Source organism: Thamnophis sirtalis, unplaced genomic scaffold (assembly GCF_051295495.1).
Source record: "Thamnophis sirtalis isolate CommonGarterSnake01/CBP01778 unplaced genomic scaffold, rThaSir2_p1.2 scaffold_5, whole genome shotgun sequence".
NCBI classification, from domain to species: domain Eukaryota; kingdom Metazoa; phylum Chordata; class Lepidosauria; order Squamata; family Natricidae; genus Thamnophis; species Thamnophis sirtalis.
This window is the reverse complement of record NW_028261385.1, coordinates 11,125,047-11,143,399: the sequence shown is the minus strand read 5'-3', so window position 1 is coordinate 11,143,399 and position 18,353 is coordinate 11,125,047. Positions and strand designations below refer to the sequence as shown.

Genomic DNA, 18,353 nt, shown 5'->3' with positions numbered 1-18,353 from the left:
TAAGATTTTAGATTGACTTTAAATCTCTCTCTCTCTCTCTCCCCTTTTGTCTGTTAGCAAAGTGAGCCAAAAAAAAGGGGGATTCTTTCAGAAGAAGGAAACACCCAGCAAGCTGTGGGGAAGGACCAAGCATCCAAACACTGCCGGCATACCGTCAAGCTGTTCTCGGTACAGGTGGACAGCAGGGCCGGGTGCCAATTTCTTTGGGTTTAAAGGAAGTAGTGGGAGGGAAACTTGCGAGAACCGCTCCTAGTAGGGTTTAACTTTCCTCTAGCAAATGAGGAGGAGAAGCTACAACATTCTGTTCCAAGCACTCCGTCAAGAATGTTTTTTTGGCAGAGGTGTTATTAAAACCGAGCAGCACGTTTTAGGATTGCCAGCAACCGAGGAAGAAGGAAAAAGAAGAATTAGTCAGGTAGGATGATCAGCTTCGTTCTTCCTGGGTCTGCTGGTTTCCCCCCCCCCCCACCTCCCCTGAAAGCGGTTTATTATTTTCAGAGTTTTATTTAATCAGGCGGAAGAATCCTGCTTTCTCAAGGCAGAGTTAATGAGGTTAATTAAGGAAAAATAATGTTTCCACCCTGCTTGGAGAGCTGGAGCTTGTTTTAGGGGTTTTTTTCTTCTCCCTCCCCTTTCCTTTTACAGTTTATTACCTTCTGTGTGTTTTATTAATCACTGTTTGAAGGAGAAGCGTTCCTTTATGTTTTTTTTTATTTTAAAAAAAGCAAAATCTTCCTGAAATGTTGGAATTTGGAACGAAGCGTTTTCTCTCCACGTCTCACTTGTTGCACAGGTTTGGCTCAGCCGTACGGTAGGTTTTATTTTTGTTTGCTGGGGAAGCGTGGCATTGAAATGGCATGTGTTGCCATCAGCTGATGATTTGGGGGCAGATTTGATTTTTTTTTTGTATGTGCCAGCTGTGCTTAAGAAGGTTGTAGTCAGGTCCTGATTTTATTTTCCTGAGATTGGGGGATGGAGAGATCTGCTGAAGACTTCGCCTTGTTCGCAAATTTACGAATTGACCATCATAGTGACAAAAGAAGGGGAAATTTTTTTCCTTAAAATGCAATCCCACTTTAACTTCAGTTTCACTGTCCCCCAAAAGGTCCTTTTTTTTTCCCCAAGAGGCAGCTGGACTGTCTTTATTTTTCCTTGCTTCTCATCTAAGATCCTTTTTTTTTCAATTCAGTCTTCTATCAGAACTGAAGAAGCTTCTTGGATGAGAAGTGAAAGATCCAGTTGTCTCTTGGGGGAAAAAGCACCTTGGCTTTTTTTGACATGGATGAGCGAGAATCTCCATAGACACTTCAGTTTTGCTGTTTCTAAAAGTGGCATTTAAGAGGTATGCCATAATTTGCAGAGGCTATTTGGAACTAGGAAAACTTAGATTTTTGTGGCTTTCTTTGTGCATCGGATCCTAAAGAAACACAGACAGAGAGAAACTGGATTTTTTCCCCCTTGTCGTAATGATTCCCCTGCCTATTCATGCAGAAGCCCCATTGAATTCAGCGGCTGTTCAGTCCAGGTGGATGAATTCGGACTGTTGTTTTGAAAAGGTGTAGCCATTTCAATAGAGCATTTTGGGCAAGAGGGGTATCGCTGTCTAATGGGGAATGATGACTGTAGCTGTAACTGTGATCCCTGGAAGTCTTTAAAGCTGTATTGTAAACGCAGGTCCGGAAGGTCCTATATTTGTGGAGGGAGAATTAAATATTTTTTTTCTGCGTTCCTGAGATCTCATTATGAGGTGAAGGTGAACCATTTTCACTTTCTTTGGTACAGTTTCAAGAAAGGTTCTCCGGATGAATGGCCATTCGAGAGACAACCGTTGTTCTGATCTAGGCTTCCCGAGAACTCCTTGTCCCGACAAAAACCCCTTTTATTTAATTTACTGTGAATTCTGCTCATTCACATCCAGCAAAGTCTTTCAAGGGAGGATTTACAGTCACAGACCTTATCTGGCTTGGAGAGCTGCCAGGCTGATGTCTGCAAAACTTGGCAAGGAGTCTCGGAGAGTCACAAACTCCACTCCCCTTTCGTTCCCCTTTTATTTCCTCTGGGAAGGACCATTCATCGTCCACCTGTGGCCTTACTCCCAAATTCTTTACCCCTGTTCTTTATCTTTTCCCTTCTCCTGGCAACTCTGTGCATGCGCACACTGGGAACAGGCTCCAGCTGTTTGTCTGCCTCGCTGATGTCTGACTCTGAAGGCAGCTGATAACTGTCAGACGGCTCTGGCCCCCTCTCTGCCTCCGACACAGAGCCATTATCAGAGCCTTCCCCAGACCCCAGCACTGGCCCATGTTCCTCCCCAACCTCCTCACTCTCCGAATCTGCTGCCAGCTCCACTGGCTGCTGGCAGGCCATAACAACTGTATGTGTTCAAGTTTTCCTGCCTTTGTAAAGAACATGTCCATGATCATAGTCTATTAAGAACTGTATTTTAATGGAACACGGGTTAGTTAAATCTGAAATTTACCACTGGGTTGTGAATTGCTTTCTCAGTCATGTCAAAATTAGAACGAATTTATTGCTGTTCTTATTTTGTTGGTAACTCCAAGGAACATCTGTTTTATGATGATCTGCTGGCTGGCATGTTAATTTTTTCCTTATTTGTCATATTTATTTTTCATGCCACCCATATATTGTTGTTGTTGTTCAAGGACCACAGAATGATGTCCGTGAGATTGTTATTTTAAGCCATATGAAATTCAACACTGCAGGTTTTCTTAAAACTGCTTGAAATTTCAGTGACGTTTCGGCTACGGAAGGAGCCTCGAAATTTCTCTTTAAGCAAAATGCAAAAGTTATGTTGCGTCCCGTGGAAAATAGCACTCTTTTGGATGTTTGGTACTTTTATCAGATGTCCCTATAGTTTTTTTCCTTAAAATTATTTTCTTCTTTCACAAAAGGGGTATCCATGGTTTTTCCCCGCCCCTTGATTGTTGTCTTTTGCAAAACTTTAGTAGCAATTCTAGATAATCCTCTTTCATGAAAGGGTAATTCCTATTTTGGAAAGGCAGAAGTTAATAGAGTTGATCATTTTTAAGACTATGATTATTCCGTGTGTGTGTGTGTGTGTGTGTGTGTGTGTGTGTGTGTGTGTGTGTGTGTGTAAGGAAATTAGGTTATTCCCCAAAGCTTTTCATCTGAGCAAAGAGTATTCCATTTAAATATATTTTAAAAAGCGGAAACAATTGTATAACAGTATAAAATGTGTTTGGTTTTTGATGGAACTGTACTCTTTGTGAAGGTGAAAAGCCGAAATATTTTCTGGCAAAACCTTACTGTGCAAAATGTAGATTACCCGATACTTTCAAAGCATATTTTCTATATTTAGAATGCTTGAGGAAATTGCTAACATTATATCACTGCCCCTTAAAATGTTTGTAAATATTTTGAAGTTTTATGTATGTTAACAGAATCAAACTGTTAAAATATTTAAGCACGAAAGCTGTTCGTTCAGTAGCTGAATAGCCATATGTACACTTGTTCTTTTATTAGAAGTTGCTTGGAAACTAGAATAAATTGATAACTGGTATAGTTTGGTCTTTTGGATTCACTGGAGAAGAGCCTAATACTGGGAAAGATTGAGGGCGAAAGAAGGAGGGGACGACAGAGAAGGAGGTGGCTGGGTGGAGTCACCGAAGCAGTAGGCGTGAGCTTAAATGGACTCCAGAGGATGGTAGAGGACAGGAAGGCCTGGAGGAACGTTGTCCATGGGGTCGCAATGGGTTGGACACGACTTCGCAATTAACAACGACATAGTTTGGTCTAGTGGTTAAGGCACCAGGTTAGAAAGCCTGAGAGACTAAGAATCGTAATTCCACTTTAGGCACGAAAGCCCGCTGGGTGGCTTTGGCCAGTCACTCTCTCTAGCCCAAATCACCTCACAGGGTTGTTGTTGTTGGAAAAAGAGCAAGAGGGAGGTTTGGATATGTTCACCACCTTGATTTTTTTTTTTTAATAAAAGGCAGGATCTAAATAAGTAAAATAATATGATTTCTAGAATGGATTCATTGTGAATTTGGGATTTGAAACCTTCTGCTCTGAACTTAGTACACATAAGTCTTCAATGTATGACCATTGGGGCTAGAATTTCTGTTGCTGGGCAAGATAGTTGTTAAGTGAGTCGCACCCAATTTTTGCGATCTTTTTTTGCCATAGTTGCTCAGTGAATCAGATGGTCGTTAATGGAGTCTGGCTTCCCTCAGTGACTTTGCATCTATCTATCTTATCTATCTATCTATCTATCTATCTATCTATCTATCTATCTATCTATCTATCTATCTATCTATCTATCTATCTCCTATACCTATCTATCTATCTTCTATATCTATCTATCTATCTATCTATCTATCTATCTATCTATCTATCTATCTATCTATCTATCTATCTCCTATACCTATCTATCTATCTATCTATCTATCTATCTATCTATCTATCTATCTATCTATCTATCTATCTATCTATCTATCTATCTTCTATATCTATCTATCTATCTATCTATCTTCTATATCTATCTATCTTATCTATCTATCTATCTATTTATCTATCTATCTTCTATATCTATCTATCTTATCTATCTTCTATATCTATCTATCTTATCTATCTATCTATCTATCTATCTATCTATCTATCTATCTATCTATCTATCTATCTTCTATATCTATCTATCTATCTTCTATATCTATCTATCTTATCTATCTATCTATCTATCTATCTATCTATCTATCTATCTATCTATCTATCTATCTGTCTGTCTTCTATCTATCTGTCATCTATCTATCTATCTATCTATCTATCTATCTATCTTCTATATCTATCTATCTATCTATCTATCTATCTATCTATCTATCTATCTATCTATCTATCTTCTATATCTATCTATCTATCTATCTATCTTCTATATCTATCTATCTTATCTATCTATCTATCTATCTATCTATCTATCTATCTATCTATCTATCTATCTATCTGTCTTCTATCTATCTGTCATCTATCTATCTATCTATCTATCTATCTATCTATCTATCTATCTATCTATCTATCTATCTATCTATCTTCTATATCTATCTACCTGTCTGTCTGTCTTCTATAAATCAATCAATCAATCTATCTATCTATCTATCTATCTATCTATCTATCTATCTATCTATCTATCTATCTATCTATCTATCTATCTATCTATCTATCTATCTATCTAGCCATCCAGCCATCCAGCCATCCAGCCATCCAGCCATCTATCTATATTTTGTGTGTGTGTGTGTGTGTGTGTCCGTCTGTCTGTCCATGCATCCATGCATCCGTGCATCCATCGAGTTATCTATCTATGCCAATGTATGTATGTATGTGTATGTCCTTCCGTCCGCCCACCCACCCACCCACCCACCCACCCACCTATATCTATCTATCTATCTATCTATCTATCTATCTATCTATCTATCTATCTATCTATCTATCTATCTATCATCTATGTCTGTCTGTCTGTCTGTCTATCTATCATCTGTTGTAAATTCAGGGCACTTGCCAAGTTGTCTGTATTTTGGTCATATGACTGTGGAAATGCTGTGATTTTCGTAAATTTTCAGTGCTGTGTAAATTTGAAAGGTCACTAAACAAATGGTTGTAAGCCAAGGACTATCTGTAGTTGTAATATAAAGGGCCCAGTGAAAGCACCCAGAATCCAGGATAGCCTGTTGTGGGAACTCACATAATGTGACCTCCAACTAAAACTCAGGGTAAGGGGCCTACCTAGCACCCAGGAAGATGTCTTCAGGCAGATGAAAGTCTATGAAACCCATTTTGCCTTCTCTTGAACTACGGGATCAAACCAGGGCAACAATGTCCTTAGTTAGTCTGCATTTTTTTCAAAGTTGTTTTTCTCCAGCAAAGTCCCGGCCAACAGTCTTTCAAGAGATTTCACAACTACAGACTTTTATCAGGCTTGGAGAGCTGCCAGGCCGATATCTTCCAAACGCCACTCTGTAGCAGACAATCCTTGGCAAGAAGTCAGGAACAGATCTTCACTCTAAGGAATTGAACTAATTGTCTCCTGCAAACTCCCCTCCCCTTTCGCTCCTCTTTATTCCCTATGGGAGGGGCCATTCACCATCTACCTGTGGCTTTTCTCCCGAGTCGACTCTTGTTCCTTAGCTGTTCCCTTCTCCTGGCAGGGAAGGCAGCTGATAACTGTCAGATAGTCCTGGCCCCACCTCTGCCTCCGACGCAGAGCCCTCGTCAGAGCCTTCCCCAGACTCCAGGATTGGCCCATGTTCCTCCCCAACCTCCTCACTGTCCGAATCTGCTGCCAGATCCACTGGCTGCTGGTGGGCCACAACATTGTGGGTGCAATGTAGGAACGATAATGTCAGCCTGCCTTACTATATTGTAAGGAGTCAGTAAGACATTGTAGAAATAAATGATATGGAAGGCTTAAATTGCTCCATCGGTAGAAGCAGAGGACCAGCGTTCTGACCCTGGCCTCTGTTCCATTCCTTGCTTTCTGAAAGTCTACTGTAAATCTAATGAAGTGAAATCTTATTTAATAAAAACCCATAGGGCTTCCCTTGCTGCGCCAAGGTGTCAGTTTTGTTGGCCTTGCAACAAACATCGGAGATCTGGTTTTGCTGGCAGATGCACCGCGGGCGGTTCCACCACAAATCCGCGAAGCCCTTCTGCGCAGAGACATAAGCACGAAGACTAAATCGCGCCATTCTAGGCGCTAGGGAAAAACGCGACCCTACCGCGATGACATAATCGCAGAGGGCAAAATCGCGCATTCCCAAGCACTCACTACCCTAAACCTAACCCTAAACCTAACCCTAAAACAAACTCTAAAACAAACCCCTAAACCTAATCCTAACGCTTACCTTAAATGAAGTCGGCTTTCTGCCGCGGCGCCGTTTTAAAGCGCCCTTATGTTGCCGCGCTGTTGTCGCGGCGGTGATGACGCGCGGTGATGACGTCGCGGCTTTAGCGCCGCGATTTTATCACCGTGATTTTGACCAGCGCGGTTTTGTCGTGCCACGACCGCGGGCCAGTCCTTCACTGTTCCCAGGGCGACCCTGTGGGCCAGATCTAAGCACCCCGCGGGCCATATCTGGCCCCCGGGCCTTGAGTTTGACACCCCCTGCACTAGACCAAACTGGCTCTCTTGAACTAGAACTTCATGTTCATCTAGTCCCATGAAATAGTTATGCATGATTGCTTTATTTGAATAGTTTATGGGGGATTCTGTGATTTGGCAATACTGCTTTTTTTTTTTTTTGCAGTAAAATGTATTCTTTTGTTGCATGTTTTATTACTGCTGATAAAAATAAAAGCATGCAATCTCTTCATTTTTGTTAAGGACCCATCTCAATTACTGCAGAGCCTTTGAAGAACCTTTTTTTTGTGTGTGCAGTAAAACGGTGTACTGGAATAATTAATCACAGCTCCCCGTACAGTAGTCTTAATCACAGATTCAAAGTGCACTTTCTTCTGGGATTAATTAATCCAGGTTTATCTAGCCTCATTTCTTGTAGTTGGCTTTTACACGATTTCGCCCTAGAATTCCGATTCTTAATTTTATTTTTATAGGAAGAGCCTGATGATATTGTGGTGCCACAAATGGTTTTTGGTTGTTGTTATTTCTCCAACTTTTCTAGACTTCAGAATTTAATTCAAACCCAGCCTATTGATGCTGTTGGAAGAAATATCCATCTGGTTCCATCCCAAGCGGGGAGAAAGACACTGGAAACAGGCTGATTGGAAAGATGGCTTATTGATGAACAGGATCGCATAGGTTTGAGGTTTTGGCCAGCTGACCAGATGGAGTTGAGAATGAGAGTTATTTGAATTGAATTGAATTGAATTTATTGCATTTATATGCCACCCTTTTCCCCGAAGGGGACTCAGGGCGGCTCACAATCCAAGTCAGGGAAGGGGGTACAGATATGGGATAAAAAAGACGAACAGAACAATACACAATTTAAAAGCACACAACAACCATACCATTCGAGAGGGGGGCGCAAAAGCTCTTTAGCCCCAGGCCAGTCGGAACAGCCAGGTTTTAAGGGCTTTGCGGAAGGCCTGGAGGGTGGTGAGGGTTCAAATCTCCACGGGGAGCTCGTTCCAGAGGGTCGGAGCAGCCACAGAGAAGGCTCTCCTCCGGGTAGTCGCCAGTCGGCATTGGCTGGCAGATGGAATTCGGAGGAGGCCTAATCTGTGGGATCTGATCAGTCTATTGGAGGTATTGGAGGTAATTACCTTCTCTTACGCCTTGCTCTTGAGCTTTCTGTTCCTGTGCAATAAATGTATTCTGTTGGCTATAGTCAGACTCCCATGGGGCCATGTGGGGTCATGTTTGTCTGAGATAAGTTTGGTTGAAGTTTGGACTCTGGTGTAATGTCTTTAGGAGAGTTTTGTAATGCAGTGAGCCCTGCTGCTAGATAATCCTATTATGTCCTGGAGGGCCATGTCTTAATCCCATCACCCTGGAGTTGAAAATCTTTGGTCTTGTAGATTGACTGGCCCAGTCTCGCTGGGGCTATTAAGAAAGGTGGGGCCTGCTTTCCAAGAGCACGTTCCTTCTTTAGGGAAATATAATATTCTGCCTTTTTAATATTTCTCAAAATATTTCATTCTTCTAGGAGAGTCGTGGGTGCTAATTTTCTACAATGCAAACGAAAGACTGTAATACTAATTATGGTTTTACAGAGTCACTGCATCTTTAGTTAGAAACTCCCCCCCCCCCCCCCCCCCAGCCTCCTATAGTTTCTTCCTGGCCATGAGCTAATATTCTGGTCTATAAGAATATTCTCTTAAATTAGCCTTTCGCTTTAATTACTGTTTATCTAACATTAACTGTCTTTCTTTATTTTTTAATTGTGAGATAGCAGTAAAAAGGACATGACTAAGAAGAAGACGGTAGTTAATGTCCCTTCCCTGGCTTGGAAAGGACTGCAGTGATTAATTGGACTATTCTACAGCAAGTAATGCTGAACCCATGCTGAGCACAAAGCAGTTAGCAAGAGACTTTAGAACAGTGTTTCTCAACCTTGGCAACTTGAAGATGGCCAGAATTCAACTCCCAGAATTCCCCAGCCAGCGAATGCTGGCTGGGGAATTCTGGGAGTTGAATTCCGGCCATCTTCAAGTTGCCAAGGTTGAGAAACACTGCTTTAGAAGCAGGGGAGGGGGGGGTAATTGAAATTGCTGGAAAGCATTGTTGAATGGGACCTACTTTTTATGATGATTATTTAAAACAAGACCACTGGATTGTGAGAGAGAGAGAGAGAGAGGGAGAAAGAGGGAGTGAGGGAGGGAGAGTTTTAGGGAAGAGTAAATGTTTGTGGGAGAAAATTGCTGTATTATGGAGCAACTCATTGCTCTACATGGGGCAGCCCTTGAAGAGTATTCGGAGACTTCAACTCGTCAAGAATGCAGCCGCGCGAGCGATTGTGGGTGCACCTCGGTACACCCACGTTACACCTATCCTCCGTGAGCTGCACTGGCTACCGATCAGTCTCCGGATACACTTCAAAGTGCTAGTCGTAACTTATAAAGCCCTTCATGGTATTGGACCTGGGTACTTGAGAGACTGCCTGCTGCCAATTATCTCCCAAAGACCCATTAGATCGCACAGGGTCGGCCTCCTCCGGGTTCCGTCCACCAGCCAATGCCACCTGGCTACTACCCGGGGGAGGGCCTTCTCTGTGGCAGCTCCGGCCCTTTGGAACGAACTCCCCGCGGAGATTCGGACCCTCACCTCTCTCCAGGCCTTCCGGAAAGCTGTCAAAACCTGGCTGTGCCGGCAGGCCTGGGGTTGACGAGTTCCCCTCCCCTCTCGACTTGTATGGTTGCATGATTCTTGTTTATTTTAATCACGTGGATTGTGTTTTATGTTCCCTTTTTCCCCCTTTGAGTTGTTCGCCGCCCTGAGTCCCTCCCGGAGAAGGGCGGCATACAAATAAACTAAATCTTAATCTTAATATGAATGATTTTTTTTTTAAAAAAAAGGTTCTTCAGTGCTAGTGCTAGATAGGTGCCACCTATCCATCAACTCTGAGGTTAAATGTTCAAGCAATCTTTAGAGCAAAGCATATTGTGATGTCAGAAAAATAACTGCCAGCTTTAATTTTTTATTTCTTTCTGTTTTGTTTTGCCTTGTTTTATTTTTTTACTATTTTTTATTTTATTTTTTCCTGCCTTTATTATGTTTATAAAGAGTGCAAGGCAGTGAACATATCCAATGTACCTTCCTCCTCCTTGTCTTTTCTCATGCCCATGTTGGCTGGGGGATTCTGGGAACCGAAGCTGCCCAGTGTTCTCACCCCCACGTCCTGCTCCCGACAAAACCCCTTTTATTAAACGAATGTGAATTCCTCTCATTCACATTCAGCAAAGGCCTGGTAAACGTTCTTTCAAAGGTGAAGTTATGACCACAGACCTTATCTGTCTTGGAAAGCTGCCATGTAAATATTTCCCAAAGGAGGTACTGTGCAAGGAAAGGCTGGGCACAGAGTCTCTGAGATTCACGGACACATCTTCACACTCGTGAAATGAATCTTAACAACAGACCGACCGAATTATTTCCTGCAAAAGCCCACTCCCCTTTCGCTCCTCTTTTATATCCTATGGGAGGGGCTAATTACCTTCCACCTGTGACTTTACTCCCAAGTCCACCCTGATTTCTGAGTTGTTCTTTTCTTCCGGCAGCTCTGCGCATGTGCACACTGGGAACAGGCTCCCCCTGTTCCTCTGCCTCAGTGCTGTCTAGCTCCGTAGGCACTTGATCACTGCCAGACGGCCTCGTCCCCGTCTCTGCCTCCGACGCAGAGCCCTCATCCGATCCGGTTCCACCACAAATCCGCGAAGCCCTTATCCGCGGAGACATAAGCGCGAAGACTAATTCGCGCCGTTCTAAGTGCTAAAGAAAAACGCGACCCTACCGCGATGACATAATCACGGAGGGCAAATTCGCGCATTCCCAAGCACTCAGTACCCTAAACCTAACCCTAAACCTAACCCTAAACCTAAACCTAACCCTAAACTTAACGCTAAACCTAACGCTAAACCTAATGCTAAACCTAACCCTAAAACAAACCCCTAAACCTAATCCTAACCCTTACCTTAATTGAAGTCGGCTTTCTGCCACGGCGCCGTTTTAAAGTGCCCTTCTGTTGCCGTGCTGTTGTTGCGGCGGTGATGACGTGCGGTGATGATGTCGTGGCTTTAGCGCCGCGATTTTATCACCGCGATTTTGACGAGCGCGGTTTTGTCGTGCCACGGTCCGATCCTTCCCCAGACTCCAGAACTGGCCCATGCTCCTCCCAACCTCCTCATTGTCCGACTCTGCTGCCAGCTCTGCTGGCAGGCCACAACACCCAGGTTGAAGAAAGTTGAGCCGAAGTGGCGCAGTGGTTAAATGCAGCACTGCAGGCTACTTCAGCTGACTGCAGTTCTGCAGTTCGGCTGTTCAAATCTCACTGGCTCAGGGTTGACTCAGCCTTCCATCCTTCCAAGGTGGGTAAAATGAGGACCCGGATTGTTGTTGGGGGCAATATGCTGACTCTGTAAACCGCTTAGAGAGGGCTGAAAGCCCTATGAAGCGGTATATAAGTCTAAGTCTAATTGCTAATTGCTAGTTGGCTTGATCATTAAGCCTGGATTGGGTTAGAGCCAAGGTGGCGCAGTGGTTAAATGCAGCACTGCAGGCTACTGCTAGATCAGCAGGTCAGCGGTTCAAATCCCACCGGCTCAGGGTTGACTCAGCCTTCCATCCTTCCGAGGTGGGTAAAATGAGGACCCAGATTGTTGGGGGCAATATGCTGACTCTCTGTAAACCGCTTAGAGAGACCTGAAAGGCCTATGAAGCGGTATATAAGTCTACTGCTATTGCTATATATTGTTAATCTACGGCTTCCCGTTCTGGAAGCGAAGAAGGACTTGACTCTTGAGGTCACTTCCAGCTGCATATGCAAATCAGCTGACTCACCCATGAAGGTAAATGGCCTCGCCTTCCATTAACACAAAGAGACACAAATGTCTTTTCTGGGGAACGAAGCCACTGAACTGTGAACTGTCTTTCAGAGAGAAGCTTTTGAGACAACTTTGCTTTGGGGATCTTCTGAAGAAACTATGAAAGCCTCCTGTCTCGCATACTGTACATCTTTTAATGTCACCGCCTAATTTGGCATGATAATAACACAGGACGCTGTAAGGGTGGTCAAGCTGACCTTGAGCTACAGCCGAAACATGTCAAACAGACTGAAACCATTAATGTTTCAGCTCCGTGGGTGTAATTATAGGAGGGGAAAAAATGTCCCCTCCCAGATTTCGGAGTGGGTGTGGGGTTATAATTAGTTTCTTCCCCTCCCTCCTACATCTTTTGAGTCCACGGTTCCTGTAAATGCGACGGCTTTGAAAATCTAGAAAAGAAATGCAAGGGCCAAGGAGGGGGGACAGGTTCACCTCTCTTCCCTATTCAAGGTCTTAAAAGAAAGAAAGAAATATCTCAGATTGCAGGTATGTCTTTGTTGGGCCAATAATTGTCCACTATTATGGCTGCACAGGTATGTTGCCTTCTCCCCCACCCCACCCACCCACCCCAGTTTGGAAGAAATGTCCTTCTGGTTTCAGTTCCAAGTGGGGAGAAAGACACTGGAAACATGGTGGCTGTTTGAGTTCATAGTTTTATTTTCTTTTAAAACAAACATTTCATGAGCCGAGGTGGCGCAGTGGTTAAATGCAGCACTGCAGGCTACTGCTAGATCAGCAGGTCAGCGGTTCAAATCTCACCGGCTCAGGGTTGACTCAGCCTTCCATCCTTCCGAGGTGGGTAAAATGAGGACCCAGATTGTTGGGGGCAATATGCTGACTCTCTGTAAAACCGCTTAGAGAGGGCTGAAAGCCCTATGAAGCGGTATATAAGTCTACTGCTATATTCATCATTCCTCAATCAGTAAGACATCGGAGTACAATTTTTTTGTCTGTCCAAATAGTTCTAGTTTACCACCAAATTCTTGTCTATCCTAATGTATACCCCTCCCTCCCTCCACCCTCCCCCCAACCCCCTTCCTCCTTCCCCCCCCCCCCCCCCCCGACTTCCCAGAACCCGTACACGGTATGGATTTTTAACAAACACAGTCTAAAATCTATTGAGAAAAAAGAAATAAAGAAATTAATGACATCTCTACATTGATCTTAGCTTCTTCTTGCTGAGCTAACTTTAAACAATTTAAATCATTTCTGATCTTAAGCCTAGGCTAACTGGAATTTCTTGGTCCGTATTTATTTTGTATATAGTCAATCCATTTTTTCCCAGTCTCGTTTATATCTCTCATTTGAGTGATCTTTAAGATATGCTGATATTTTAGCCATCTCGGCTAAGTTTGTAACTTTCAATGTCCATTCTTGGATTGTAGGCAAGTCTTCCTTCTTCCAGTATTGCGCCACCAACAGTCTTGCTGCCGTTATTAGGTGCAGAATCAAGTTAGTCTCTACCGCTGTAAAGTCAGTACATATACCTAGTAAGAATAACTGAGGAGTAAACTTTATCCTTCTTTTAAAGATATTTTGCATAATCCACCATATTTTTATCCAAAAATATGGCCACCAGAAACATGGTGGCTGTTTGGAAAGATGGTTTTAATGGTGGACAGGACCACATGCCTTGAAGATGTTGGGTGAACCAAGAAAGAAGGGAAGAGATGCTGAGAATGCCCCGAGTTTTATACTCCCTCTGGGCTTTTGGATTTGCGCTTGTATTCTGATTGGTTGTCAGACTCCGATGGGGCAGTGCAGGGGCAACTCTGTAGGCTGTCCTGAGTCCCAGGATTGGTTGACTTTTGCTAGGTGATGAGGTAATAAAAAGGCTTTGGGATTCCTATTATGGCTCTGCCTGAAGGAGGTAGATCTTTGTTATGTAGAATAGACTGACTCGGGGGCTGAGTTTCTTCCTCCCTTTAGGGGGGAGTATTCTATCTTTTTAATATTTCCTAAAATATATCATTTTCCTAGGAGAGGGGTGGGTGCTAACTTCCTACACCCCCATTCATTTGGATGGAGCATCTGCTTTAATCGAGTCTCCCCTGGGGAGAAAGGGAATAATTTGATGAAATTCTCATGGGGTGAATTTGGCGTTCCTGCTCGACTTACGACCGCAATTGAAGCTTGCAATTATGGTATCGATCAAATCTTTATTCAGTTATAGACCCACATGGGCAATTATGGTCGTAAGTTGTGATAATCACAACTAAACTAGACCCATTTTATAACTTTTTTTGCAGGCTTTGTTAAATGAATAGCAGGCTTGTATATTGCTTTATAGTGCTTTGCAGCCCTCTCTAAGCGGTTTGCAGAGTCAGCATCTTGGCCCCAACAATCTGGGTCCTCTTTTCACTGACCTCGGAAGGATGGAAAGCTGAGTCAACCTTGAGTCGGTCAGGATCGAACTCCTGGCTGTGAACAGAGTCAGCTGCAATACTGCATTCTAACCGCTGCGCCACCAGGGCCTTCTTGATGAATGCTACAGTCGTTAAGCGAAACTATTGTTCATTATGGGCATTTTTTTGCCCCCAGAAACCAGAAATAAATGCCGGTTTCAAAAAAAGAAAAGAGAGAGAGACAGAGACAGAGACAGAGAGAGAGACAGAGAGAGACAGACTGCAATCATATGATCACAAGGAGGTTGACAGCCATCAGAACTTTGAAACTGAGTCATAAGTACTTTTTTGGAGATTCAACTGTAACTATGAACAGACACTAAGTGATCAGTCATAAGTCAAGGACTACCGTGAATACTAAAGTGGTCCCAACCCTCTGCAGCTTCCCCAGTTCCTTCTGTTTCCATCTTGAGATGTTTATCATGCCACCATGTTCACACATGCTCCTTGGGCACATCATCAGAGTGAGAAAAGCAAATTCTTGACTAGGATAATGCCAATTCCATTCATCCTTGTCCACCCAATTTCTGTGCGCACAAATGTAATGGAAACTTCTTTGGAGCTCCACAAAGGGCTTACTTTGAGTGAGGGACTCCAGTGCCTCACCCAGAGGAGAGGCCCTGGCCGATCTTGGGCTCAAAAATGTTATGCAACAAGTAAGTTTATAGTTTTTTTATAGTTTTATTGCAAATTTATATGCCGCCCTTTTCCCTGAGGGGACTCAGGGCGGCTTACAGCAATAAAGGGAAGGGGGTGCAAGACAAAACTTAAAAAGAAAAAAAAATCGTGATTAAAGGAAAATTGGTCATAAAAACACAACATTCACTCAACATTCGGGCGGGGTGAGAGTAATCCTATCCCCAGGCCTGACGGGATAGCCAGTTCTTGAGGGCTGTGCGGAAGGCCTGGACTGTGGTGAGGGTACGGATCTCCACGGGGAGGTTGTTCCATAATGTCGGAGCTGCAAGTAACCCCGGATGGCAGATCTCCAGGACTTCTAGGGCGGTAGACTAGACTGGAAAGTTGACGACGCTCTGGGAGAAAACAAGAGCTAAAAAAGTTTGTACGGTTGCTATGAAAATGACACGAACAAACCCACCAGGTTTTCGGCCCCAGTTCAAGGAAGACTTTTCCTTCATTTCAAGTCAGACGCTGGGACATAGGTTGAAAGGAAGCGGGGTGCCCCATTTTTCTCTGACTCTTTTGGAAAGCAATTCAGGGCTACAACAGGCAAAGTTGCATCTGTCAAGGTGTGTAGAAGTTTTTTGGGAATTGGGGTTGTTGTTGTTGTTAGTTGCGAAGTCGTGTCCGACCCATCGCAACCCCATGGACAACGTTCCTCCTGGCCTTCCTGTCCTCTACCATCCTCTGGAGTCCATTTAAGCTCACGCCTACTGCTTTGGTGACTCCATCCAGCCACCTCCTTCTCTGTCGTCCCCTTCTTCTTTTGCCCTCCATCGTTCCCAGCATGTGGCTCTTCTCCAGGGAGTCCTTCCTTCTCGTTTGATGGCCAAAGTATTTCATCTTCAGCATCTGGCCTTCTAAATGGCAGTCAGGGTTGATCTCCTCTAGGACTGACCGGCTGGATCGCCTTGCAGTCCAAGGGACTCGCAGGAGTCTTCTCCAGCACCAGAGTCCAAAGGCCTCAATTCTTTGGCGCTCAGCCTTTCTTATGATCCAACCTTCACAGCCATCCATTGCAACTGGAAAACCACAGCTCTGACTATACACACTTTTATTGGCAGGGTGGGAATTGGGGTTTACTTACCATATTTTTAAATCTCCCCCCACCCCCATTTGTCTTTTCAACCCATAAGAAGATTGAAGGTCAAAAGAGCAGGAAAAAAAATCTCCTAAACTGGATAGGATGGGTTTTTAAGAAGTGACTAGACAGTCACTTATCTGAAATAATATAATTTCTCCTGCTTTAGCAGGGGGCTGGACTAGAAGACCTCCAAGGTCCTTTCCAGCTGTTCTAATCTAATCTACCGTATTTTTCGCAGTATAAGACTCACCGGAGCACAAGACGCACCAAGGTTTTGAAGAGGCAAATTAAAAAAAAAAAGTTTTTGCACTCTGCATATCTCCCCAAAACAGCCCCTTTTTTTTTGAAAACGGGCCTTTGTTTTCCCCCCAAAAAGCACAAGCGAAGCTTCTCTGCGGCCTCCCGGCGCTGCCCAGAGGCTCTTGCAGGAGCACGTGTCAGCGGCCTGGAGCGGCCCCGGTTGTGAGACAAGGGAGCACTTAAAGCAGCCGCTGCCGCCGCCGCCACCACCCCTCCTTCACCCGGCCGGGGCGGTGGTGGCGGCAGTGGCTACTTTAAGTGCTCCCTTGTCTGTCTCACAGCCGGGGCCGCTCCAGGCCGCCGGCCGCTGACACGTGCTCCTGCAAGAGCCTCTGGGCAGCGCCGGGAGGCCGCAGAGAAGTTTTTCACTCAGCCTTCCCCAGAGGCCATCCGGGACTTCCAGTGGCGGAGCTTGGAGAAGCAGCGGACGCAGGCCGGGACAGCGGGGCGGGGGGGCAGCGGGCACTTTGCATCGCGGGAGCCACCAAGTGCCTTTGCTGCAGACCTGGGCGCTTGGTTGCTCCCGCGATGCAAATCCCCCCCCCCCCGGCCGAGCCTCACCGGGTATCAACCTCACCGCACGTCACTGCTGCAGAGAGGGTTTTGCATGCCACATGTGACACACTTGCCATAGGTTTGCCATCACGGTTATAGGGACTTCCAAGCTTAATCCAAGTCAGTGAAAGACCCAGCAAATGCCTCGTGTTAGTTTTAAGCTCAGGATGTTTGTGTGTCTTTGTGTCATAATGAATTACGAACCAATCCATTTGGTTAATTTTATGAACGATGAATTGTGTGAACCCAGAAACATTTGACCTAAATACAAAGAGGTCTCCAAACCTCCCTGTGCAAATTATTTTTAGTACCAGGCTTTTACTGAAATTATATGTAAGGAAAGTTTTGCAGTGCGGTGTGTCCTCCTGCTTACAAATTTGCCGCACAAATACATGTCTCTGATCTGGATGAAACACCCACAGAGCAAAACGGAGGCGGAGGTACAGCATCCAAAAGAGTTTTTAAAGCATGAGCCTTTTCAGCAAAGTTTCTTGGAGAATTTGTCTGCTTCCAAAACCAGATTCCTTTTCCCTAAGTCAAACTATTTAGGGGAGCTAAAGTCTTAAAAATATAATCTTCTAGTTCAAACTTGCATAATGATTGAAACAGATGAGAATTCAATAAGGGGTTGAAGGGATTTCTGGAAGCGTTAAGAAGGAAAGGAGATAATAATTAATATTTGTTGAAGAGAAGGTTGGAAGTGATTGTATTTCATAATTTTAGTCTTCCCTCCTTTCTTCCTTCCTCTTTCCCTCCCTCTCTTCTTTCTTTCTTTCCTTCCTTCCTCCTTCCTTCCTTTTTCTCTTCTTCATTTATCTTTCCCTCCCTCATCTTCCTTACTTCATCCCTCCGTCATCTTCCTTCCTTCCTTCTTTCCTCCCTCCTTTTTCTCTTCTTCATTCATCTTTTCCTCTCTCATCTTTCTTCCTTTCTTTCTCCCTCCCTTCCTCCCTCCCTCATCTTCCTTCCTTCCTTCCTCCATCCCTTCCCAATATTTTTCCTTCCTTCCTTCCTTCCTTCCTTCCTTCCTTCCTTCTTCCTTCCTTCCTTCCTTCCTTCCTTCCTTCCTTCCTTACTTACTTACTTACTTACTTCCTTCCTTCTTCTTTAAGAGCCGAGGTGGCGCAGTGGTTAGGGTGCAGTACTGCAGGTCACTTCAGCTGACTGCTATCTGCAGTTCAGCGGTTCAAATCTCACCGGCTCAAGGTTGACTCAGCCTTCCATCCTTCCGAGGTGGGTGAAATGAGGACCCAGACTGTGGGGGCGATATGCTGACTCTGTAAACCGCTTAGAGAGGGCTGAAA

The 18,353-nt window shown here is 44.3% G+C and overlaps 1 protein-coding gene across 1 annotated transcript in view; it reads left to right on the top strand.

Annotated features, from left to right (window-relative positions):
• The first annotated feature begins 253 nt into the window (after positions 1 to 253).
• ZBTB7C (zinc finger and BTB domain containing 7C) overlaps positions 254 to 18,353 on the top strand; it is a 120,515-nt gene continuing 102,415 nt past the window's right edge. The window contains exon 1 of the mRNA XM_087717066.1: positions 254 to 415. The gene's annotated coding sequence lies outside the window, so the exon portion shown is untranslated. The remainder of the gene's footprint in view (positions 416 to 18,353) is intronic.